At 41.9% G+C, this 26,802-nt stretch overlaps 1 protein-coding gene across 1 annotated transcript in view; it reads right to left on the minus strand.

The window, feature by feature from the left end:
* Window positions 1-18,862: 18,862 nt before the first annotated feature.
* LOC144505124 (electrogenic sodium bicarbonate cotransporter 1-like) overlaps window positions 18,863-26,802 on the minus strand; it is a 102,926-nt gene continuing 94,986 nt past the window's right edge. Inside the window, exon 22 of the mRNA XM_078231014.1 lies at window positions 18,863-22,284. The gene's annotated coding sequence lies outside the window, so the exon portion shown is untranslated. The remainder of the gene's footprint in view (window positions 22,285-26,802) is intronic.

The raw sequence follows: 26,802 nt of genomic DNA on the forward strand, positions 1-26,802 counted from the left end.
ACCCCAACCGCTCGATGCCGATTGGTTGGCGGGCGAGGCCGACGCGCCGGCGTGCGGCGTCACGGCGCCGGGGCCGGGCGGTGATTGGCCGCCGCCGCTGTCAATCACAAGGGCTCGCGGGGGCTCGGATCAGGTTAGGTTGGGATGGCGATGTCTCCTCGGAAAAGGACCCGGATATGAGGGGGGGGGGGGCAGGCCTTGTGTGTGTGGGACAAAGATTCATTTACACAGCTGACACTCTACCTGTCCACTTCATCACCACCTCACTCACGATCTTTCTCTGGGGCATCTTAATCAGTCTTTTTTTTAAAAAAAACTTTCACCAGTCATGTTGTTTGTCATTGCCCTTCTTCAGAGCCCATCGCTTCCCACACGAGCAGCACTTGCGCTGTCCACACATCCAAATCTGAAGGGAACCAGGCTCATTTTTCCATACCTTATCATCAAAGACTATTCCATGATTGCGCAATAGCGCATCTCCCCCCCTCCGCCCCCAAAATGACATTCTTCAAAGCCGCTCTGAAATGCGCCACAGGAGGAAGTCCTGGCTGAAAGGCATCTTTTACATTAATTTATTTATCCATCCAGACATCTCCTCCATGCCTGTCATACGCATCAATTCTGCTAACGTTGACTTTTTACAGGTGACCACCATCAGAAAAAAGTCAGTCTGGAAGTCTTTTTTAAAAAAAAAATCTGCAAAGATCCAGCACTTTAGTGCTCTTTATCAAATGCAAAGTTATGCTGCTGTCAGGTTGCTAGGGCCCTAGGCTTATCCAAATAGAAGCAGCCTTGGTGCTGTGGTAGAGCAGACAAATTTGAGTGTCTGGGTTCAGAGAACATCTAAGATAGCAGCAGCATCTAGATAGTGCCTTGAACATGGTTAACATTCAGAGGGTGCATTGGAGTCTTACCAGACCAAAAATAACCAAAAACAAATATTAGGACAAATAACCAAAACTTTGATCAATGAGGTAGGTTTTAAGGAGTGTCTTAAAGGAAGAGAGAGGGGCGGGTGATTAGCAGTTTGGGAAAATAATTCTACACCTCAGGGCCTAAACAGCTGAAGGCAACACGTCCAAAGGGAATGGCAAACAAATAGGGAATACACAAGAGGCTAGAATTGGAGGAGCAAAGATTCTCGGAGGGTTGTAGGGCTAGAGCAGGTTACAACAATAAGGAGGTGCATGCCTTGGTGGGATTTAATTTAACCTTAGTTTGATAACACAGTAAAAACAGCCGATAGAATTCTAGGTTTTTTCACAGGGGATCAAATATAAAAGCAAAGAGGCAATAATGAACCTATATGGAAGCATAATAAGACTTCAGTTGGAGTATTTTATGCAGCATTGGGCTCCACATTATAGGCTAAATTTTGTGGCTTTGGAGTGGATACAGTATAGGTTCATTAGCATGCTTGGCAGGAAGAAAAATAAATAGGAAGGAAGACTTGAAAAACGAATTACTTGATAGAATATTGCAAGTTACATGGCAATTTGGTAGATGTGTTTGAATGATAAAACATATCACAGGGTGGAAAGAAATAAACTTTCCAATATTAGGGTTCAAGAATTGGGGAAGTGGAGAAAATCATAGATGCAAGATTAAATATAAGAGATTAAGAACAGAGGGGAAGAGAAGCTTAACACAGAACCTTGTGAGCGTCCAAAATGTGCAGGTAAGGTGGATTACCCATGCTAAATTGCCCCTTAGTGTTCAAAGATGTGTAGGTTAGGTGGATTAGCCATGGTAAAAATACAGGGTTATGGGGATAGGGCAGGGAGATGGGTCTGGGTAAGATGCTCTTTCAGAGAGTTAGTGCAGTCTCAATGGGATTCTATGATATGGAATTCATAGAATACTTACAGCACTGAAGGAGGCCATTCAACCCATTTTTCCATGTCAGTTCACGACAGGAGTCCAACTCCCCCAGCATTTCCCTGTAGCCCTGCATTTTCTTCTATTCAGATAATTATTCTATTCCTTTTAAGAGTCATATTTAAATCTGCTTCCACCACATTCTCAACAGTGTATTCCTTACCCTAGCAACTCACTATGTTAAAAAGTTTTTTCCTCATAATGCTTTTGGTTCTTTTGCTATTAATCTTAAATCAATGTTTTCTCGTTCTCAAACTTTCCACCAATGGGAACAATTTCTCCCTATCTACCCTATCCAGACTCCTCATGATCTTGAATACTTCTATCAAATCTCCTCTCAAACTTCTCTAAGGAGAACAGTTTTCCAATCTGTCCAAGTTACTGAAGTCCCTCATCTCTGGAACTAATCTTGTATATCCTTTCCAACAGTGCTCCAATTGAGGCTAAAACAGTGTTTCATAAAGGTTCACCATAACATACTTGCTTTTGTACTCTAAGTCACTATTTATAAAGCCCAGGGCCCCATATGCCTTCTTCACTGCTTTCTCAACCTGCCCTGCCACTTTGAATGATTTGTGCATGCACTAAATTTCTCTGTTCCTTCTGCCACTGGCCACCCCTTCCCACCGACTAATGCTTAAGAATTGTAACTTTTATTTCATATTGCCTCTGCTCATTCTTCATTCCAAAATGTTTCACTTCACATTTCTCTCTATTAAATTTCATCTGCCATTTATCCACCCATTCCATCATCGTCCTCTTGAAGCCAATCACTATCTTCTTAAAAGTTCAACAATACTTCTAAATTTTGTAAGATCTATGTTGTACCTTGCATACCCAAGTCAAGATCATTAATAGAGATCAAGAAAAGAGATGGTGCTAATACTGACCCCTGGGGCAATCCCACTATTACCTGTAGATACAATGATTTACCGCCACTGTTGTTTCCTATCCATGTTGCCACTGTCCCTTTTATTCCATTGACTTTAACTTTACTGACTAGCCTATTATGTGGTGCTTTATTAAATGCCTCTTTGGAAGTCCATGTACACTACAGCAGCCACATTATCCTTTTCTACCCTCTATCTTACCTCATCCACAAATTCAACAAGTTAGTTAAACATAATTTGTATTTAACAAATCTGTGCCAGCTTTCCTTCACTAAGTCACATTTGTCCAAGTGATTGTTAATCTTGACCAGGATTATCATTTTTATAAATTTTCTCACCACCGAGGTTAAACTGACTGGCCTGTAGTCATTAGACTTATCCTTACACTATTTTTTGCAATAATTGAAATTTTCTGGTCCTTTGTTATCACCACAGCATCTAAGGAGGATTGGCAGATTATGGCCAATCCCCCTGCTATCTCCACCATTCTTTCAGTATCCTGGGATACATCTAATCTGGTTCTGGTGGCTTTTCATTTTGAAGTACAACCAGTCTTTTTCCTCCTCTTTATCAATGATTTGTAGCTCATCCAGGTTCTCAACTGCCTCCTCTCTCACGATGACTTAGGTAGCAACTTCTTCCTTGACAAAAAGGCAGGTGGAAAGTAGTCATTTGGTACCACAAACATGGCCTCTCCCTCCATGCTTAAATCCCCTTTTAGTCTTTAATCGAAAAATATTCCTTTTATTGCCTTTTTACTGTTCATACCCCAAAGGAGATTTTTTTATTCCCTTTTATGTTAACTGCCTGTCTCTTCTCATACTCTGTCTTTGCTTCTCTTATTTCTTTTCTCATTTTCCCTCCAATCTTTCTGTATTCAGCTGGTTCTCTTTTGTATTTTTAATCCTGACATCTATCATGCACACCCTTATCCTGGACTATCTCTTTAAAGGCAGCCGATTGTCTGTTGCAGTTTTGCCTACCAGTTTTTGATTTTGATTTATCTGTGCCAGGTCTATTTTCAAAGAACAACGAAAAGTACAGCACAGGAACAGGCCCTTCGGCCCACCAAGTCTGGGCCAACACAGATGCTTCTCTAATCTAATATTTTCTTGCCTTTCCTTGGTCCATATCTCTCTTCTCTGCTTATTCATGTATCTATCCAGATGCCTCTTGAACGTTGTTACAGAATCTGCTTCCACCACCTCCTCCAGCAGCGTGTTCCAGGCATTCACCACCCTCTATATGAAAAATGTGCCCTTTACATCTCTTTTAAACTTTCCCCCTCTCACCCTCAACCTATGCCCCCAGGTAATTGACCCTTCGACCTTGGGAAAAAGACTCTGACTATCCACTCTATCTGAATCTGTTATAATCTTGTAAACCTCATATTAGGTCCCCCCTCATCCTCCGACGCTCCAATGTAAACAATCCAAGTTTGTTCAACCTTTCTTCATAGTCCGTATCCTCCGAACCAGGCAACACCCTGGTAAATCTCTTCTGCATCCTTTCCAATGCATCAACATCCTTCCGATAGTATGGCGACCAGGTCTATTTTCACCCCACTGAAATTGGCCCTCCAACAATTAATTATTTTTATTCGGGACTGTTCCTTGTTTTTTCCATAGCTAACCCAAAGTTTATGATAACATAGGTGGAATTTAATATCCTTCCCTGTGGGGAGTTTGGAGGTGGGGAGGGCATTTAATCAAACAGGAGGGTGTCAGATGGGAACCCTGCCGATTAAGTTCATTGTGGATTGGCCTGTGGAAAGCCTTCCCTTGCTACTGCCAAATGAAGCTCATAATTGGGCAATTAATGCCTCATAAGAGCCCCATCATGCCACTGCTGATATTAACCCAATGGGGGGTTCGCCATGCAGGTAACACAAGTAATCCTGTGCAGGATTGCTTGCTGTCTCTCAGGCCATAGGAGAGGGGGGGGGAAACAGCTGGTTGCCGGATGCGGGGTGGTGGTGGAGGGGCCTTGTGAAAAGGCACTCAGTGTCTGATTAGCATCGGGAACAGAGAGGCCCGTTGAGAGCCAGCCACCTGACCTTTCTACCAACTCCCTAAGCCCCACGACCCCACCCTGCGACCCCCATCCAATGAATCCCCTCCCATAATCACTCAGCTGTAGCCTACATCCATTTCTTATCCTAGGGTATCAGACCTGCAGCAGCCACTGTCTCCATGGGAGGTTTTGAGTGCATAACATAGTGTGAGCCAGAAGCCCCAAGTTCGAGCCTCAATCAAGGACTTGATGGCCATGGAAGGTGCATTCATAATCTGGCCAAACAGGATGATTATCAACCTGTAAATCCTTCCAATACGCCTATGGCCAGTGCCAAGAGCGAGAGAGTCTCCTTGTCAGCCAGATACATGTGGTAGTTGCAGCGTACACACCTCCTCATGTGAAAAGACTCTGGACCCTATTTTACCATTTTGATTCTAAGTGCTGGGCGGACTTGAAACTGGGAGTGTTTCAGATCCGACTTTTAGACCCGCTCTGAGGCGTCCCCGTATGCACTCTGCCTGCAAAAAATATCAGCGATTCCGCATCGTGCTGCACAAGCCTGTGGGCAGGGCTTAACATGCTCTAATGGGCGCCTCCAACTGCACATGCGCAGAAAAAAAATGATAGAATGCTGCTCCCCTGCCACGTACGTCCCGGGCTGGATAATGCCTCCCCCTGGCCCCACAGATATTGCCCAACCCCACAACATTACTGACTGCCTTATCCCCCCACCCCACCCCCCCCCCCTCCCGCCACCCAGACTGATCGCGGACCCCCCTTCACCCCCTCTGATCACATGCAGAATGGCAGCAGAGCCCCCTTCCCCCCACTGATCACAGGCAGAGTGGCAGCGGACCCTCTTTCACCCCCACAGATCACAGGCAGAGTGGCAGCGGACCCTCTTTCACCCCCACAGATCACAGACAGAGTGACAGCGGACCCTCCTTCCCCCCACCGATCTCAAGCACAGAGCCGTCTGACCCGTCTCCCCCCGCACCCTACCAATCTCAAGCAGAGAGACGTCGGACCTAGCTTCTCCCGCCCCCCCTTCCCCCACCGATCTCAAGCACAGAGCCGTCGGACCCACCTTCTCCAACCCCCCCCCCCACCCCCCCAACCGATCTCAAGCAGAGAGCCGTCGGACGCTCTGCACTTACCTCGTCACTAACCCTCACTGACCGAGCAGCCGAATCGGACTTATATGGAGCATGTCTATTTTGCACTGATTCCAGATGGACGAACACTACTGTAAAGAGAGAAGTACCGGTATAGTTGGGTGTGCAGCCCATTAAGTCAATTTAAATGCATGCAGATACATTTAAATGGCTGTCGCGCCCATTTCGGGCACAGTCCCGATCATGGTCATTTTCGGGCCTTGGTAAAGGAGGAACTGGTGCAGAGGCAGGCACGGATCGTGCTACTCATCTCACGCCTGACTTTACCAAGTTTTTGTGCCCGAAAATGGGTGCAACGCGATGGTAAAATCAGGCCCTCTGTGCACATCTTGCCACGGGCTCTGCAGCTAATACCTTCCTCATTTCAAGGAACTGTGTGAGAGAGAAAGCCACTGCCTCCTCAGTGGCACAACTATTCAGTAGTGCTGCTGGTAGACAGGACCTCCACCCCACAAACCTTGATCTGGTGGAAGGCATGCCCCTGGCCTGTCAAGTGCAATATAAATGGTTGATTCATGGTTCGTGCAAAAATAACTAGAACTTGGATCATGTTACAATCACATAGCCTTGTACTGAATGCTGTGTGTGGCAAGTTCCACTATCAAAGTGTAAGAGTAGCATAACAAAGCATCTTTATCTCCAGCACAAGAGTGACTTAGTGGCATTGTGTAGCGATTGGGTTTGGACCTAAAGAGAGGGGAAGAAAGATAAAGGTATATGACCTTTAGGAAGATAAAGGTGTATGGCATTTGTGCACCTGGCTGTGGCAGTAATAGAATAGGGCCTTGGTGAGATCTGAGAGCAGAATTAGGAGACATTTTTTTCAAGGGAGAAAATGAGATTTTTGGGGGGAAATATTTCATCTGCAGCACTCAGGATTTCCCTTTGCTCTTACTCAATCTGGGCTTCTGATTTTATTCGATCAATATGAAGTAGATGTGTACGGATTTTGTGAGACCTAGGAAAAACTTTGTTCCAAATTTTGCCGTTGATGTGATCATCACAAGATTTTTTTTAGATAGGAAAGATGGAGCAGAAAAATAGAATCTTCAGACAGTGCTCACTGATGTTTCACATTCTTAACCCAAAAATATTGTTTGATTGGCCAGCCATTTAAGACTATTCCTGACTTTGAGTCACACAAACAAATCCTGATAGTCAACGTGATAAAACACAATTGAAATGTTGAAGTTTCTAATAAAGAGTTAAGCATATGAGATATAATATCCATATACACAAGCCCTAAAAATGTTAGCTTCTGCTCCCAGTGCAGATTCACAAGAGGCGCAAATTGAAGAACCTGCTGTGGAAGTCAGCCAGCCCACTTCACAACACTTCAGATTTCCTGGTCTTTAAAGAAATGTAAATTCTTGGTGTGTGCAATATCCAAGAACAGTCACTGGACTTCAAAGTGATTAGTTTCTTTAAACCACTTTGAGATGGTTCTGATGTTATGAGGTCTGGGAACCTCTTGTGCACACTTTATTTGGTTGGTATAGGAAGAGCTTTATGCCTTTGGCTTATTTACTATAAGACCCTTTTGTACATTAGAAGCTGTCTACAGAACTAAAAAATTGTTTTGTTCCTCAAAATGTATCATATAACAGTCGTACCTTTGCTATTTTCTGCGTTCTAAAGTAAGATTACCATAACATTTTTGAAGGGCTTATATGTAAAGCATTTTTCTCTCTTCAATTTGTTCTGCTAAGAGCTAAATGTTACCTCAGAAGGTCGGAACAAACCCTCATTTAACACAACTTAAATGTAGTGTCTATTTTTCATTTATAGTCCATAATTGATTACACGGTTATGACTCTTTTGGAGAGATGATCATAAAACATAGTTTATTCAAGAAACAAGACACCATATAAACTCAATGATTCCACTGTGATTGCTGATCATTTCGTTCCTAGGCAGCTTCAACTGTACCACTCTGGAATTCACAAGTTGTCAGGAAGAAGTTTAATTTGTTGTTTCCTGGATATGAAATGTAGTAGAGTTGGATAGTTTCTCCCGATACTTTTATCTGCTGAAACCGCTGACTGTTGCTGGCAGACATCGGTGCCTCCCCCAAGTAGCTGGAACAAAGACAATCTGCAGTCCGTTTAAATGTGGAGGCTATAGCACCTGAACCTAATCCTATTTTCCTCAATATCCATACGTGCAATTTACAGCAGGTATAAAGAAGAGACAATAATGATCAGGTGTGCAAACTGTGACTTTTTTAAAAATCTTCCTCCTTAATCACCAATTCTAACATCCTGATTGCAAGTCTAACTGAGTTCAACTAATTCTGCGCAGGTTGAATATGGTATTTTCTGCTTTGAATGACTTAATATCACACAAGGCACACATGTACCCAGTGCACTGTTCACACAGAGACCAAATTTATTAGGACACATTTGCATTTTAACCCAGAGAGTACAGGAGTGACCTTTATAACCATCGTGATGATGCTAAAATGCTTGCAGTCCTGGGATTAACTTTAAATTCTGATTACTGCTGCAATTGACTCTGCTATTGTACACTCATTGTTAGTACCACCATTCATGTTGATCCTACTTTGTTCTATATCTACATTGGCTATACTGTTTTTCTGTAGTGAGTTGACCCTGTGCAGTTCTTTTTTGATGTACAGCAATTTTATTGAAAAATCTCAATAAACATACACAAAAATTGTGAACAAACTTTATAATTGAATGTTTTTAAGCAGACACACTTTAAACAGTTTGGCTGCACAGAGCAGGCCTAAATATTGTCTCATCTAATGGTCTTCCACTCTTGGACATCTTTTCTTTTGTCGTGGTTTACCAACCAATTGCCAACTCTAGGGATAAACACTGTTGGAAATTTCAGTGAACCATTACAGTACCCATTGTTTGGTATGTTGTTAATATGATAATCCTGCTTTTCTGCTGCTTACAGCATTTTAAAGTTATTTTCTCCATTGCAGTTAAATCTCTCTTGCCTTGTTACATATTCTAACAGGACAGACAATTGAGCCCATTCTCAAACTTCATTCAATGCTAGTCATTATATCAGCTGCAAGAGGGGCTGACCAAACTCTAGGCCTAAGCTCACCAAATGTTTGTCTCCTACCTCTGAGGATGGGTCAATATTTCAATACTTATCCCTCAATCAATATCCCAAGAACAGATTATCTGGTTTTTATCACATTGCTGTTGGGGTGTTATCTGGCTACTAGCTTAAAGTCTTTTCAAGCACTCAGTTTTATACGACAAACCAAAAGCCAGGAGTCAACTCAGATTCACTTAAACAAACTTCCATTTTTTTAACACTTTAGGTACCAAACTCAAACTTACAACAGTTGCAACACTTTAACTCTTTTACTGAATATTAGCTATTTTACTGAACATTAACTCTTCACTGAACATTAACTCTTTAACTGGACATTAACTCTAATTCTTAAACTGAAAACAGATACTATCTGGATTAGAACAAAGTGGCCAGGTTCCGATGTAGATTCTGTCTTTGTGATCCTTATTTGAAGGTGTTTAGGGCACTCTTGCGATAGTTGATCTGAGTTATTGCTGAAGACAAAGGGATAAAACATGTGTCTTTATCCTCATACTGTCCTAATCTTTCAAAAAGTTCCCTGGCATTCAGGAAACCGATCACATTATTCGCTCAGCCAAAGGAGTTATTTGTAAATGGCTTCGTATCACTCATCCAAGACTGCACATAAGACACATTGCTCTATCCTCTATCGGTGCTATCAAGTCTAACTCAAGTTAAACAACTTCCCATATTTGGCCAACATAGGAAGTGACAAGTCACGGCTCACAGACCAGATCACAGCTCAAAGCAATTTTACAGCTTGCGTCTGTGTTTGATTATAGCTTGACCAAAATCCCAGCATGCTTAACTCTCAGCCACAATTTCTTTTTAAAACCAATATTGCCGTTATTGTTGTTGAAATCATTGTTGTGGCCGTTCTTTCTCCATCCACAGGGGAGTTTTCTGTACGCTAATTGGCTGCTGCATTTCCTACATTATACAATGACAACACTTCAAAAAGTACCAATTTGGTTCTAAAGCACTTTGAAACTTCTGGTGATCTTGGAAAAACACTGGGAGGGTAGATTTTCTGGCCTTCCCATGGCATCTTGTGGTAGAAGGTGGCATCCGGTGGCAGGATCCTTTGGCCCCCCTGATGTCAATGGGATTTCCCATTGACTGCACCTCACACCACTGGGAAACCTGTGGCGGAGATGCCCTGCTGGCATAAACAGACAGAAAATCACCACTCTTTCTTTCCATCTTTGTAAATAGTGACTCTAGATTGTTGATGGTCAGGGATTCAACAATGCTTATGCAATTGAATGTCAAGGGGACATGATTAGACTCTTCTCTGAGGTGGTTAGTACCTATGATTTGTATGTCACTGATGGTATTTGCAACTTAGCCCAAGTTGAAATATTTTCCTGATCTTTTTGCATATGGACATGGACTGCTTTATTATCTGAACAGTGGGGAATGGAACTGAACACTTTGCAATCATCAATGAGTAACCCAACTTCTGACATTATGACAGTGGGCAGATCGGTAATGTCTCAGCTGAAGATAGTTGGTCCTCGGACAATGTCCTGCAGAACTCCTGAATGATATCCTGGTTCTGAGATGATTATCATCCAACTACCATGACTATCTTCCTATCTTGCTAAATGCAACAGCAGCCAGCTAGTGGGACAGCTTTCCTGCTTAATCCCATTGACTTCAATTTTACTAGGGCTTCCTGATGCCACACTTGGTTAAATGCTGCCTTGATGTCAAGGGCAGTCACCCTCACTTCATCTTTGGAAATCAGCTCTTTTGTTCATGTTTGGACCAAGGCTGTAATGAACTCTGTAGCTGCACGATCCTGACAGAGTCCAAGGTGCATACGATGCTAAGTAGATATTTGAGGATAAGGAACTTACAATATTACAGAGAAAAAGTTTGGGTGTGGGACTAAACACGATTGATCTTTCAAAGAGCAAGGTACGACATGTTGAATGGCCTCCTTCTGAGCTGTATATTTCTTCCATCATTCAATGATTCAGACTGAGCACAGTAGTTAATTTTGAATGATTCAGGCACTTTATATATAGTCAATAATAAAGGTGAGAAAATAAAAGACCGCATACACTGGAATTCTGATATAAAAACAGAAAATGCTGGAAACACGCAGCAGATCTCTCAAAGGTTACAGCCTATGCATTCACTTAAGTTTTTCTTTCATATGTTGGCATATGTTTAGCATTTTGAATTTACAGAATGAATACAAACACAATGGAAAACTGCACAGAAGAAGTTAATAATCGTCGCCATGGCTCCAGGGTGGCACTCAGTCCTCTGAATTAGAGAGGCATTGGTTCAAACCCCAATCCAGAGTTGAATGCATAATCCAGGTTCATGTCACCTTGAGATTTAATTTCTACCATGGCAGTTATTCATGTAAATATACCCTTTGTGTGGTATTCGATACTAAAAGCGGGTATTAATAAATGGTTAAAGTAGCAATTTTCTGCAAATGTATATGGTTGTACTAAATGATGTACCAGAGGAAATTAAACCTCATTGTAGCAACCATTTTATGCAGTGTTGTTGCCTTTTCAAATAATCCGTTAGAACTGCAACTGAAACATTCAGGTCTTATAAAATTATTGGGAATAATTTTCATGCCCCTCTAGCCCTATTTCACAATAAAAAATAATATGGTAGCGAGACAAATATAACACGTATGTTCCAGGTTCTAGCTTACTGCTTTGTTTCTGCTTACTCAGATTTTCAGGTGCACTTTGATCTAGGTCAAAGCACCCTGCTGGAAACAGATGGGAGCCTCATTAATAAATGCAAATCGGAATCAAATGATGTATTTATGACCCATGATCCTATTTTCATCTCAGTCTGTTGCTATCATCAGTTCCTGCTCTCACCCACAACTCCTGGGTACTACAAATCATGATGTGGCCATGTTCAGCATTATTTAAAAGAATCCTACGCTGCTGACAAGTAAACCTTAAGAAAGTTTTTGAGACATTTTATTTGTATTAGGTGATGATGTTTTCCTCATACTTAAGAAGTTGTGAAAATGCTTGGAGCCACTGTAGTAAGTCCTGAACACTTAAAGAGCTTTTCCATTGTACTCTTCTTCATGAGGGTACCTCTGGGAATTTCGCTTGGGCCAAAGGAGGAGGACCAGAGTTTGAAGCTGGAAGAAGGAGAAAACAGTGCTGTAGCAGAAGAGAGAGCAATGGAAAGAATTTTGCTTACGAGAAATTTTACCATCCAAAAGAAGTCCTAAGCAACAGTGCATTAGAAAGCTTCACTTCTCCGGAGGGGCTAAAACATAGTTGTGTCACCTCCTTCAACAAGAACTGAAGCCAACTACCACAGGAGGCCCAGCAGGAGATCCATGACGTCAATCGGTCTGCTATTCATTTTGCATTAAGCAGCTGGCTGATGTTTTGGGTGCTAAAGAAAACATTTTCATCACTTCATCTATGGAGAACTGGAGTTCTGCGCAATGTGTAACTGACATGTGATCACCCTTATATCATGTAGATCTGTGCCCACTTTCATGGCAATTTTAAATTATGGAATGCCCCATTTCCCCCTCAATCTTTGTTTCTGAACAGCAAGTGAGAGAGGTTGGATTCTTGGGGACAAGGAATGTCTCCTGGCTCCTCTCAGGAACACACATGCTGGAGAATAAAGCTTTCCGAAAATCTTAGTCATAGCTCAAACAGATCTCTTGATGAGCAGGCCAATGGAGCCCTCAAGCCATGATTCTTTTGGGGTCGGTTTAGTTTAGCTGGCTGGACAGCTGGTTAGTGTTGCAGAGTGACGCCAACAGCGCAGGTTCAATTCCCATGTAGGCTGAGGTTATTTATGAAGGACCGCCTTCTTAAACTTAACCACCCCCCCGAGATTTGGTGATCCTCAGGTCAAATCACCACCAGTCAGCTCTCTCCCCTCAAAGGGATGAACAGCCTCTTGTCATCTGGGGCTACAGCGACTTTATTTGGTACTAGAGTCATAGAGGTTTACAGCATGGAAACAGGCCCTTTGGCCCAACTTGTCCATGCTGCCCTTTTTTTGTAAACCCCTAAGCTAATCCCAATTGCCCTCATTTGGCCCATATCCCTCTATACCCATCATACCCATGTAACTATCTAAATGCTTTTTAAAAGATAAAATTTTACCAGCCTCTACTACTACCTCTGGCAGCTTGTTCCAGACACTCACCACCCCTCTGTGTGAAAAAATTGCCCCTCTGGACACTTTTGTATCTCTCCCCTCTCACCTTAAACCTATGCCCTCTAGTTTGAGACTCCCCTACCTTTGGGAAAAAATATTGACTAACTACCTTGTCTATGCCCCTCATTATTTTATAGACCTCTATAAGGTCACCCCTCAGCCTCCTACGCTCCAGAGAAAAAAGTCCCAGTCTATTCAGACTCTCCTTATAACTCAATCCATCAAGTCCCGGTAGCATCCCAGTAAATCTTTTCTGCACTCTTTCTAGTTTAATAATATCCTTTCTATAATAGGGTGACCAGAATTGCGCACAGTATTCCAAGTGTGGCCTTAGCAATGTCTTGTACAACTTCAACAAGACGTCTCAACTCCTGTATTCAATGTTCTGACCAAGGAAACCAAGCAGGCCGAATGCCTTCTTCACCACTCTGTCCACCTGTGACTTCACTTTCAAGGAGCTATGAACATGTACCCCTAGATCTCTTTGTTCTGTAACTCTCCTCAATGCCCTAGCATTAACTGAGTAAGTCCTACCCTGGTTCAATCTACCAAAATGCATCACCTCGCATTTGTCTAAATTAAACTCCATCTGCCATTCGTCAGCCCACTGGCCCAATTGATCAAGATCCCGTTGCAGTTGGAGATAACTTTCTTCACTGTCCACGATGCCACCAATCTTGGTGTCATCTGCAAACTTACTAACCATGCCCCCTATATTCTCATCCAAATCATTAATATAAATGACAAATAACAGTGGACCCAGCACTGACCCCTGAGGCACACTGCTGGTCACAGGCCTCCAGTTTGAAAAACAACTCTCTACAACCACCCTCTGGCTTCTGTCAAGAAGCCAATTTTGTATCCATTTTGATACCTCACCCTGGATCCCATGAGATTTAACTTTATGCAACAACCTACCATGCGGTACTCTCCGCATACAAAAATGTTTTAAAAGATTATTAGTTTTCAATCTTACACAAATGCCCACACATTATTAACAGTCTCTGTTGTCAACCTTTAGTGCCTGTCTTAAGTGTTCTTCGACCTACTTTAGTATTCCAGGAAGGCGCAACCTCATTGCTGTAACATTGGAGATAGAAGGCTGCTTTAGCTCAGTCAAGAGCTCTTTAGATGTTTCTGGTCAATGTTCTCAAGGAGCTTGAAAATTGCAAACAGGGCATACATTTGAGTAGCCTCTAGCTTGAAACAGGCAGGTGTGCTGCTCTCCCATTTTCAGACCAAACTTCACAAAACTAAACAAAATTATTGGCTACCCATTTTTCAGAAGAAGCTATTTACAATACACTTCTAACAGCAAGCACTTTGGATTCAAAGTGTTTCACACCCCAGAATCTCTTTCCTCCTCAGAGACAGGAAGAGAGGTCTAACCTGGCAATATTAGGATTGCAGTGGCTGGCATTATTCAGGTAAATGCAACAGCTATTCTGCACCAAAAATAGTCCAAATGATAAAAATGACATTTTGAGATTATCCACCATTTATTTGAAGATTTTGAAAAGCTATGACTCCATATTAAGTTTGAACAATCACAGAAAACAGGAGATCATTTACTGATGCTACATCACTCCCAATTTTCATTTCAATTGAGATGTTAATGTCAGTCATTTCACACTAGCACTCAACATCAAAACTATCTCTCTTCATGTGGCACCCTCATTATCCAAGGATTGCTAATCATGGTTCAGTGATGCCATGATTTCACAATGGGGCATGGAGAAGATGCAAGGTCCAAGAGCTAGCTTAGTCGGTACAGGGATTAAACCCACACTGTCGTCAAGCAGCATGCCATTACTAACTGAGCCAACCAGCCCCACATCAAAACTGTTCCCAGTTAATAATTGAAGACCAACTGGTGATTTTGTTTTCTTTTATAAGTTGATTCTAAACGATTAAGAACTGAAGACAATCTTGCCTGAAAAATCATTTGCTAATAATACTGAATTTTCCAGTGTAACTTTACATGACCATTCATAACATAAGCGCAGACTCCATGGATCTATGGAGCATTTTATGGCAGCAGAGGAGAATTGTATATTAATTCACTTTAAAGAGATGGACGTAATTAAAGGAAAGTGCCACTTTCTCAACCTATTTTAAATCTTTGCTTTGACTGAAACCATTGGGATTTAGGTAATGGCAGGAAAAATAAGGGAAAGAGAACCTTAGATGCAAACATGAAATTGCAGTTGTTTAGTTGAGAACACAAGCCTGTTTAATTGGTTCTGAAATCAAGTTAGTTTTGCATGAAGTACTTGTGAGGAGGATTATCCTCTGCGCAATGCCACAGTACGATACTGACAGGTCAGCATTGCACTGTGCCAATAAGGAGATATAACCATATTTCAGACCAGAGCTGCCCATTCCTATCCTTGAATTTGCCAATTCTATGATGCTTAGTAGGGACAGGTGTCATTGTGGTAGATGCCACAGCTCTGCAACTGACTCACTGCTGACCACCCAGAGTATGAAAACCAGGTTCTCACAATCTGCCAGATATCAGAGTATGCAGAAACATTTGGTGGCATTGTGGAAAACAGGCAATGCTGGTTCTTGGTCAGCTTTCTTTTATGTAATATCTCCTCAAAAATGACAAGCTCTAATTGGAATTCTTCTGAAAAATCATCCACTATAGCAGCTGATTAGACATTTCCTATATCTTATGATACCACAAAGGGATCTGGTGGCCCAGCTTTCAGCATAAGGTCTACCAAACTGAGTAATTTAATCTCTGTGGAGATCGAATGTTGTTGCTGATGGGAGGCTAGGGAGAACTTTGTGGGCAACTTAATTTGCATCGTATTCCTTCATATGTTCTATCCTTCTACTTATGGAACATCAGTGCATTGTGACACTTGTGGGATTGATGGTCAAGGCACATGTGAAGCTTGATGAAGCTGTACACAAAGATGGCCATTGGGATGAGGGCAACATTGGCTATGTCTTTTCTCCCTTTATTTCAGGATTTGTGAAGTGTCCCTTTGGACACAGCCAATCTTCAAATTTCAGATGAAGTGGAAGATGGCTCAGTAGCTATTGTGACATGAATAGGTATAGGGCAGATCTGCCTCATATACAACAACATCAAAAGCACCTCATACCTGATGACCATGTTCTTAACTGCAATGAAGAGGCATGTATTTCTCCTACATACCCAATTTCCATTTCACTTTAGTAATACAGGCCGGTATTTACAACCTCGCTCAGGCGAGGCTCGTAAAATCCCGAACAAAGCCAATGGAGAATTCCATTCTGTGGAGTAAGTAGTCTCACAACGCCAGGTTAAAGTCCAACAGGTTTATTTGCTAGCACAAGCTTTCGGAGCGCCGCTCGTTCATTAGGTGAGTGCAGGATTTGTTTCACAAATAGGGCATATATAGACACAAACTCAATTACAAGATAATGTTTGGAATGCGAGTCTTAACAGGTAATCAAGTCTTTACAGGTGCAGACAATGTGAGTGGAGAGAGGGTTAAGCACAGGTTAAAGAGGTGTGAATTGTCTCCAGCCAGGACAGTTAGTGAGATTTTGCAAGCCCAGGCAAGTCGTGGGGGTTACAGAAAGTGTGACATGAACCCAAGAGGCCGTCCTCATGAGTGCGGAACTTGGCTGTCAGTTTCTGCTCAGCGATTCTGGATTGCCGTGTGTCGTGAATCCTGCCTTGGAGAGCGCTTACCCGAAAATCAGAGGCTGAATGCCCTTGACTGGCGGCCTTCCACCCAAGGCGGCCTTCACGACCATAGGCAGCTCTCCCCTTTGAGGGGGGGAGAGCTGACTGGTGGTGATTTAACCTGAGGATCACCACATCTCAGGTGAGGGGCAAGGTTGAGAAATCATGCTTTCATGAATAACCTGAGCTGGTATAAGAATTGAATCTGTGCTATTGGCATTGGGCTGCATCACGAACCAGCTGTCCAGCCAATTGAGCTAAACTGAGCCCCATCCTATATCTAAAGTTTATTTATTAGTCACAAATAGGCTTAGATTAACACTGCAATGAAGTTACTGTGACAATCCCCTAGTCGCCACACTCCGGCGCCTGTTCGGGTACACAGAGGGAGAATTTAGCACAGCCAATGCACCTAACCAGCATGTCTTTTGGATTGTGGGAGGAAACCGGAGCACCTGGAGGAAACCCACACAGACATGGGGAGAATGTGCAGACTCCACACAGACAGCGACCCAAGCCGGGAATCGAACCTGGGTCCGTGGAGCTGTGAGGCAGCAGTGCTAAACACTGTGCAGCCCTTAACAACCTAGCTAAACAAATGCTTCGCAAGATGAAATCCCTAATTCTCAATATAGACAGATCAATCAAGATCTACATATTGCATTGTTACATCTGAGATTGAAACTTTTCAGTGCAATGTTTCCATCACTGGCAGAGCCCTTGTTTGGCAGTCCAGTGGATAGCAACTTACCTACCCTTACTCAGTCTACTCTTTTAGAAACTAGAAAGAAACTGTTAAAACTGCAAGAGAAAATATACAATATGCATGGTACAGAATTGCCAAGTTTGTAGTTGGAACAAGTTTGCATCCGGGATCCTACAGAAGGTATGTTTCAACCAGCCAAGTTGACAACAATTTGTTCAGCACTAAGGTTCTATGAAGTCATTACATACAAAGGCACAATGGTGAGGCATAACCATTCCAGTACCTCAACCACCGTGCTGTCCTATTACATTTAGGATAGGATCCCAAATGCAATCACAAACAACATCCAAGATGATAATCCCACAGATCACTGTGAGCGATTAAAGAAAGCTACAGAAAAGATTACCATCACAAGATCTGGGTGTACTAGCAGATTACTTCAATGCTTTAGAGGCTCAGAGATTCACTAGTCCTAGGTAATGGTAACTAAACATGAATATGTATTTTCAAAGATATTGTCCTTTGTAAGGGGGGGGGGGATATCTTTAAAGAGAAAGGGGGATGTTGTAATATGCCTTTAAGAGACTGCAGCATAACATCACTAGAAAGGAAGTATGTCATGTGATCCAGATTCAGTTTCACTTATTTTGGAATAGAAAATACACAGGCAGCTCTGAGGTCTTTAATCTTTATGCTTCTGAGTAAATGGTCTCATGTGCCTTGTGTCAATAAGTGAACTACATTGTCTTTACCCAATCCCTTATGAGTAGTTGGTAGTTTTAAATCATTATAACATACATGACAGTTATGTGGCATATTTTGATGTTTTATTATATCTCACAAGTTGCAAAAAGTGAGATTTTCTTTATCTGTTACTTTTTACTCATTGTCATGAATAAAGCAACTTGTATCTTGTCTCATCGCACTAAGATGTTACTCAGTCCATCTTATGGAGGATTGGAGAAGAATACATGGATGTGCAAAATTACAGTATCCAGTTCATATTCTAAAGAGTTTAATTGTCATGCCTCAAGTTATGCTATAATACGACTAGATATTGTGTAGCAAAGATAAATCCTCATAGGGAATATGGTATCTGCTTACAGCAGGAGTGATGCTGAACTAAAGAAAATACCTAGAAACTCGTAATATGTACGATGAAAAAAAAGCATTTTATAACAAGCAAAATCTTAGATAAAAATTCTTTATTTCATCATAGCTCTGATTCCACCACCATTATCTCTGGTACAACTATCTGAAATGGGGTACAAATATACAGGCACCATTTCATAAGGCGCTCGGAATTAAATGGAATATACAGCAGAAGACCACAGAATAGAAAAAGAAGCACATATTTCAGCTTTATTAATATTACCATCATTGTTTCATCTATTACATAGATTACATAGATTTTGGAGCAATAACAGGAACTGTTGCTGGCATGAGAGCAAAAGGGATGAAGCATGTTCAGGTAGGGCTAATGATTTATTTTATCTTGTAATAATAACATGAAACTGCAGCACTTCTTTTCACTTTGGGTTGTTTTGAAGGATGAGTATGTGAGACTGCTATTAGACATTCCAGTTTTCATTAGCATGGAAAATTAATTTAGCTTAAATTAATGGTGCGATGTTGGGGGTTAGGGGTGCATACTGCCCTTTAAGAGTGTGAGTTATGTGACCCCTGAAGCGGGGCTAGCTCCTCCCAGCAGAGAACATGGTTAAGCAGTCTAGGTTCTGACTGTGGGAAAGTGTACACCTCTAATAAAGTGTTCCCAGTATTTAAGTTAAGAAACCTACTTTGTGGTTCTTCTCGCACCTTATTTTGATTAATACATACGGCAATCAGATTTTCTCAAAACCTACTATTTATTCCATTCCTATCTGAAAAAATGATAGCCGTCAAAGGTTAAACTTCAATGACACTGTACTGTTGCTGGATTTGGAAAAGACTTAGTACCAACTCTCAATAGGATTTATAGATGGCGGATCTGCAGGGCTCCTAAATTTGCAGAGACTACACTTAGTTGGATAAATCTGCCCCTCAATCAATCCACTGAAAAAGTGGTTCAACAGCCCACTTCTATTGTTGCAAGACTGTAATCTCTAATTTGAACAGATGAATATGTAAATTTATACAGCAACTTCTATGTGTTTTTTTATTGTTAGTAAAGTTTCTAATATGCAGAATGTTCTTTCCTCCCCACCATTTTTTCACTACAGAACCATTAACAGAAGCAGAAAGGGAGAGGTAAGAGAAAGATGAATTTTTTGGTAAAATGAAAAACTACTTCTATAAACTGGTTACATATTAATTTTTAAATACCAGATTTAGTTCCAACATTTTTAAAAATTCGTTCACGGGATGTGGGCATTGCTGACAAGGCCACTAATTGCTCTTAAGAAGCTGGTGGTGTGCTTCCTTCATGAACCACTGCTGTCCATGTGATGCAGATATACTCATAACACTGTGAGGGAGGAACTTCCAGGATTTTGACCTAGCAATGGTGAAGGAGCCACCATACAGTTCCAAGTCAGGATGGGTGCTTGCAGGTGCTGGTGATTCTATGCATCTGTTGCCCTTTTCCTTCCAGGTGGTAAAGGATACAGGTTTGCATGGTGCTATTGAAGGGAACTTGATGAGTTGCTGCAATGCATATTGTAGATGGTAAATACTGCTGCCACTGTACATTGGTAGTGGAGGAAGTGAATGTTTAAGGTGGTAGATGGAGTGTTGATCAAGCAGGCTGCTTTGTCTTGGATGGTGATAAGCTTCTTGCATGTTAAGCATAAGCTTCAAGCAAAGCATATAAACAAATTAACAATAGGTGTTTTTATTAATTTGATTAAATCAAGAATGCAAATCAGGAACAAGATTAAAAGGCATTTAATCCCAGTCACATAGATCCATATAAAGCCCTACTATCCAGCTTTTTCATGTCTTGCAATAGCATTGTTTGAGTGACAAACAGTAACACAAGAGTTAACCACAATAAATTAATGATTCTGTTGAAACAAACGCAATTTAATATTTAGGTTAATCAAACTGAAAATCTACAAATATAGATGTAAACAACCATGATTCATCGATACATGCCAAACAATTTAAAAAATGTTAACAATTTCAAAATCTTTTAAATTAGTATCAATAACATAACTGACAAATTATTCAGAACAACAAATCTACAATTGTACTTAAATTCAACTTAGATATTTCGCTGTAGAGAAAGATATGCTTTCTGTCCTGTCAGAGGATTCTGATTCCTAAAAGTTCACAAATAAAATGCACGTGGCTAATATTGCATTACACAGTGTACACAGCATGTTACATCACTGATACAAGCCATGGTCTGTGCCACTGCCCTTTTCCACATAAGCCAGCTAGTCGGACCATACAGTTACATTTGCTCCACACTCAGCCATACACTTGCAAATTTTTCCTCCTGAGAAAAACACAATTAATTCCTTTTAAAATAATTTACACTCTGATGCACCAACCAGTTGTGGCAGTGAATTCCATATTCAATCCATCCACCTTGGAAGAATATTTTTCCTCCCTCCACTTTAATTTGTGCTCCCTCAAAACCATATTGGAAACAACATATTCTACTTATTTTATTCTAACCGTTCTTAAGCTTGAAGACTTCTATCAGGTCAGCTTCTCAGTTCTGGTGAAAGAAAATCCCCAGTTCTCAACTGTCACTTTATAAATGCAAACCTTCATCCCTCATAACATCCTAATAAATCTACAACAATGATAACAACATGTATTTGTACACTTCGCCTTTAATGTGATAAAACATCCCAAGATGCTTCACAGAAGTATTATAGAACAGAAAATAACACCAAACCTCATAGGTGATGTTAGGGCAGGTAATTCAAGGGTTGGTCAAAGATTTTAAGGACGGTGTTAAAGTTGGAAAGCGTGGCAAAGAATCGGCAAGATTTCAAAAGGGAATTCCAAAACTTAAGGCAACTAAAGTGGAGCAATTAAAATCAGGGCTGCTCAGGCGGCCAAAATGTAAGGAATGCAAGTACCTTGGGAGGTTGTCATGCTGGAAGAGATTACAGAGTTAGGAAAGGGCAAGGCCATGGGCGGATTTGAAAACAAAGGTGAGAATTTTAAAAGTGAGGCATTGCTTAAAATAGGAGTCAGTGTAGGTCAGCAAGCACAGGGGTGATGGGTGAATGGGAATTGGTGCACATTTGGACAGGATAGGAGAGCTTGGGATGATTTTAATCATTTAAACATTCGCACTGAAGTCATGCTTTTTCTAGCTCAATAAATCTCTGTATATTTCCTTGTAGCTGACATGGCCTGTAAATAAGGATGCGAGCAAAGATGTTTCACTTCTGTAATTTCTCACTGTATGTAATTGAGTCCAATGCAAATATGTAAATGTTTTAATACAGGGGTAGACATTATCAGCTGAAGATAGTAAGATTCAAAATAACAAAAATTAAATTATTAAAAATGCAGATGAACTTGTCCAAGGTTCTTTTTCAATTCAAAAGAGCAATCAAGGGTAACCTTTTTGCATCATGTAATGCAAAATTAGTTTTCATTATCAAACCAGAATAAGCCCCTTTCCAGAGTTTGCTTCAACCTCAGATATTAACCTTTCAAGTCTGTCTTTCAATGTGGCCTTTCCTCTCACTGGGTATTCTCCTGTCGAAATACAAATAGATAAAGGCTAAGGCATGGAAAAATTATGACAGATTGTTAGCAGCAGTTAATCTAGATTCCTATGAATTTAACATATTAGTATTTTGCTGACCTATGTCGGCATTTTATCATCTGTTAACTTGGATAAATTGCATTTTAGAGAGGGGAAATATAGCATATAATATGCTAAAATATTGGGGTTATAGATGCAAGCTAAGCAGATAATATTTGAATCATACATACAAGTATTGGTAATGGTCACCACGAAACTGCTGGATTACCATAAAAACCTATCTGGTTCACAAATGTCCTTTACGGAATTAAATCTGCTGTGCTTGTCCAGATTAGTCTGCATGTGATGTGGTTAACTCTTAACTGTATGCTTAAATGGCTCAGCCAGCCACTCAGTTCCACCAAACCACTGCAACAAAGCATAATGAGGATAAAATCTTAGATTGCCAGGTCAGCTGCTCCCTCCATGGACCCCAGAATGCTTGATTAAGAGCACCCCCCCCCCCCCGCCCCTGAACTGTAAAGAGGCTTCCAGGACGTATTACTTATAGAGTCATAGAGCAATACAGCACAGAAATAGGCCCTTCAGCCCAACAGGTCTATGCCGACCATGGTGCCCTCCCAGCTAGTCCCAATTGTCTGCATTTGGCCCATATCACTCTAATCCTTTTCCATCCATGGATTTATCCAAATGCTTTTTAAATGTTGTTATTGAACCTGCCTCAACCACTTTCTCTGGCAGCTCATTCCATATATGCACCACCCTCTGCATGAAGAAGTTCCCCCACACCCTCCACCCCCACCACCCTATCATCAGTCCCTTTTAAATCTTTCCCTGTTGTTCTCCACATCTGGTGGACAGCCCACCCTGCTGCTGGTAGAATGCCAGTGTCAGTGTTAAGAAGCTCCTAATTGGCTACTTAAGTGGCACAATTAACCTTTAGGCAGGAGGGCCCTCATCCATTTTTCCCATCATTGGTAAAATGCCATGGCTGCAGGAAAACAACAGCACTACGCCCCACCTTCCCTTGCCATTTCATCATATTGCCACCTCCCAGCCTGTCCCTCATTGGGCCTGGTAAAGTCCAGCCAGTGAAATCAGGCAACAGATGGACAAGAGCGTACAAGAATTGTTCCCTCAGTTTTCAGCCACATTGAAAAGAGTATCTTCATTTTTCCCTTCGTGGCCTTCAGTCTCTCACACCAATAACTGTTGAGCACTGGTGGGCGACCTGAGGCTTGGGGTTCACATGCACTTCATCTAGGTTCTGACTGCAGCCCATGAGACATTTTGTTGACCGTTGCCCATGCACAGGGTTGCCACATTTTGCTGATTTCCATCTGCATAGTTATTTTCCTACCAGTATGACGTAAAGCAAAGGCAAGTGAAGTGAGGTCCACATTGATTGCACACAACATTGACTGTATGTAAGAGCTGTGTGTTCCCTCTGCGCCCAAAGTGTAAATATTTCTTTTGTTTTTACCATTTAAAGTAGATGATAATTCTATGAATATATAAATGATTAAGCATTTTCTATAATGTGTTTTGAAACATTTGGTGTGCACTAAATGTATTTAATCTTATTCATGGGGTCATGGTTTGCGAACGAGCCTGATTTCAATCTTGCAGCCCATTGAGATGGAGGGTCACTCATGCAGCTCACTCACTAGCATAGGTTGCCCATCACTGCTGCAGAGCCTCCACCTGCTGCTGCTTTTTAATGTACTAGTTGGACTGCTGAAGTGTACGTCCTGGGGGAACTCTTTTCAATTTTCCTGCTGCCAGACTTGCATTTTCTCTCAGCCTAGTACTTTGCCTGAAGCCCTCATAAACCTCCATGACCTGCTGATAATCGGAAGATTGAACATAAATATCAACTGACACCAGGACCAAATTTAAGTTCATAATCCAATACACCAACGTTACAATTTCTTCCTTGACCCAATTTCCCAGATATATATATTTTAAAAGGTTGTTTCTCGATTCTAATGACAATCCTGGAAACCCTTTTCTCACTCAAATTGACTTTTTCACTCAAATCAATGCCTGGAAGAAAATATCCCCAACAGTTTCCATTTATGTAACACTGTTGCTTCCCTTGCTCACATTACACAACATCTTGCAATTATATAGTACCCCTAATATAGCATAATGTTCTTAAAGGGAACACTGACAAGCGGCAGACACATTGCCGTTGTAACTGAATTCAGCAAGATAACCAAATCTTGTCAAGTGGGAGTTAGAATGGGAAGGATACACACACATAAAAATGTGTATATATTTTTTGCTCTCTGTTCTCAGCCGCCTCTTAGTGATTTGACAAATGGCAGGAATTGTGTGTGTGGAATATGGCAGTGTGTGAATGACAGTATGTTTGAGTTTCAACAGCATAATTTTCTTAGCAAGTGTGATTGAAAAACAGTTTGGCACTAATTATTTTGTCTAGCTAATGGTCTTGGAACAGGAGATCATACAAACCCTTGAGTCTGTTGCACCATTCCAGTAGATCATGGCTGAGCCCCCCTCAACTCCAATTACTTGTTTTTACTCAATATCCTCCCCCACCCCATACTCTTATCTAACAAAATTCTATTGCGCTCAGCCTCAAAAATCTCAATTGACCTAGCATTCACAATCTTTTGTCGGTAGGAGTTCCAGATTTCCATGACCATTTGTGTGAAAAAGTGCTATCTGATTTCACTCCTAAATCTAATTTTAAGATTGTTCTCCCTTGTTTTGGATTCCCCCCTCAGAAAAAAATGATTCTCTGCCTCTACCCCATTGAATCCCATTTATCATTTTAAACACCTCAACCATCTAATCTCAAGGGAATACAAACCAAGTTTATGCAACCTATTCTGAATTTTGTTATTCTGAGCTGCAGCCACTTCAACAATAATGCATCTTTCCTGAGACAAAGCTTCCAAAACTGAACTCCAGAATGGGGGGGGGGGGTGACTAAAGCTTCTGAGAACAAAGATGAAATCTACTGTAGATCAAACGCTGTAAAGGCAAGGGCAATTGATCGAGGATAGATCGTTTGTCATTGCTACAAGTTGAATTCACATTGTTGTTCCTTGCAAAACAGAAGAATATTGTATTATCTGGCCCCTTTTAGAAACAATCAGCCAATAGGTGATCATATGACCCTGGAAAACCAGGGGACTAGAGTGCTTACGAGGGTTCACCCTTGCAAGCACGGTCAATTGCCTCAAATCAATCCTGGATGCTGACTGGCAACTCCTAAGCTGCAAGACTCCATAAGATAGTATGTTGTAAATAAACATCAGGACTGGGGGACAACCGCAGGGGACCTCTTGCGAATCTCCGAGGCGCTTTTTTATAGCGCAATCAGCTCTACACCGGAAATGGGCACGGAACTGATTATCAAATGGAAATTAAGATTTCTTAAGACCATATATGTAAATTAAGACTTCCATATGATTAGCAGGCTCGGGACGGTATTCTCTGGGCCAGCCAGTGTTTCTCCCCCCTACCACTCCCGCCGGGAGTGGTTCACAGCGGGGTCTACAACGGCTCCCTACTAATGTGAGACTGGCATGCTCACCCCGCTGGTGGGGAGAGAGGTCATTGAGGCCTTCCAGGATGTTGGGGGCAAGGGGAGGGGGCTTTCCCCCTTGGGCTGTGCTAGCCTGGCACACTGGCACTGCCCAAGAGGCACACTGGCACAGACCACCGGGCACTGGGCAGTGCCAAGGAGGTGGGGCCAGAGGGGGTGGGGCATACTGGAGGGTGCCAACTCACAGCCACTCTGCATGTGGGATCAGTGGGGGAGGGAGTGAGGGAGCAATGGGGGCTGGCCATCTGAGATTAGGGCTGGACTGGCGGGGAGTCCGGTAGGCCAGCGACCGGGGGCGAGGGCGCAGGGGGAGGTCAGGATGGCCAGTGATCAGGGGGGTTCCGAGGAAGGCCAGCAATTGGGAGGCTGGCGATGGGGGCGGCCAATGTACTGATCTCCCCACTGACAGATCAGCGCATGCACAGTGCCTGCGCAGCGCACTGATTCCAGCCTCTCAGGTGGAAATAGGTCTCACTCCTTACTTTCCAGCGTGAATCAGTCCTAGGCACCCTGTGATGCACAGAGTGTCAGATATTCATTCTGGTAAGTATGCCCAAACATCGGGTAGGAAATTCTCCCGTTTTTGCACCCGTTGGGCACTTAGTTTTGTTTTGGGAGAATCACAGCCCAGTTGTTTCATACACAGCTGGTGAGCCAAAGTTATTACAAACATGTTGCTTTTTGTTTGGCCTGATCCAAGCCTCCAGCTTGTCCTCTTGGAGCTGATGCTCACATGTACATTTCTTGCCTCAATATTTAAATAGCTCCATCTTCAAATTTTGAGGGAAGGCGACAAAAAGTTCTGACATAAGAACATATGGTGGCATTAACAATGGCATTACTGGAAATTTTATCTAGATATATATAAATATTGAAAACATACACAAATAAATAGATATATTTTAACAGATAATGACATCTGTTATAT

The sequence above is a fragment of the Mustelus asterias genome, chromosome 16, assembly GCF_964213995.1.
Source record: "Mustelus asterias chromosome 16, sMusAst1.hap1.1, whole genome shotgun sequence".
Taxonomy (NCBI): Eukaryota; Metazoa; Chordata; class Chondrichthyes; order Carcharhiniformes; family Triakidae; genus Mustelus; species Mustelus asterias.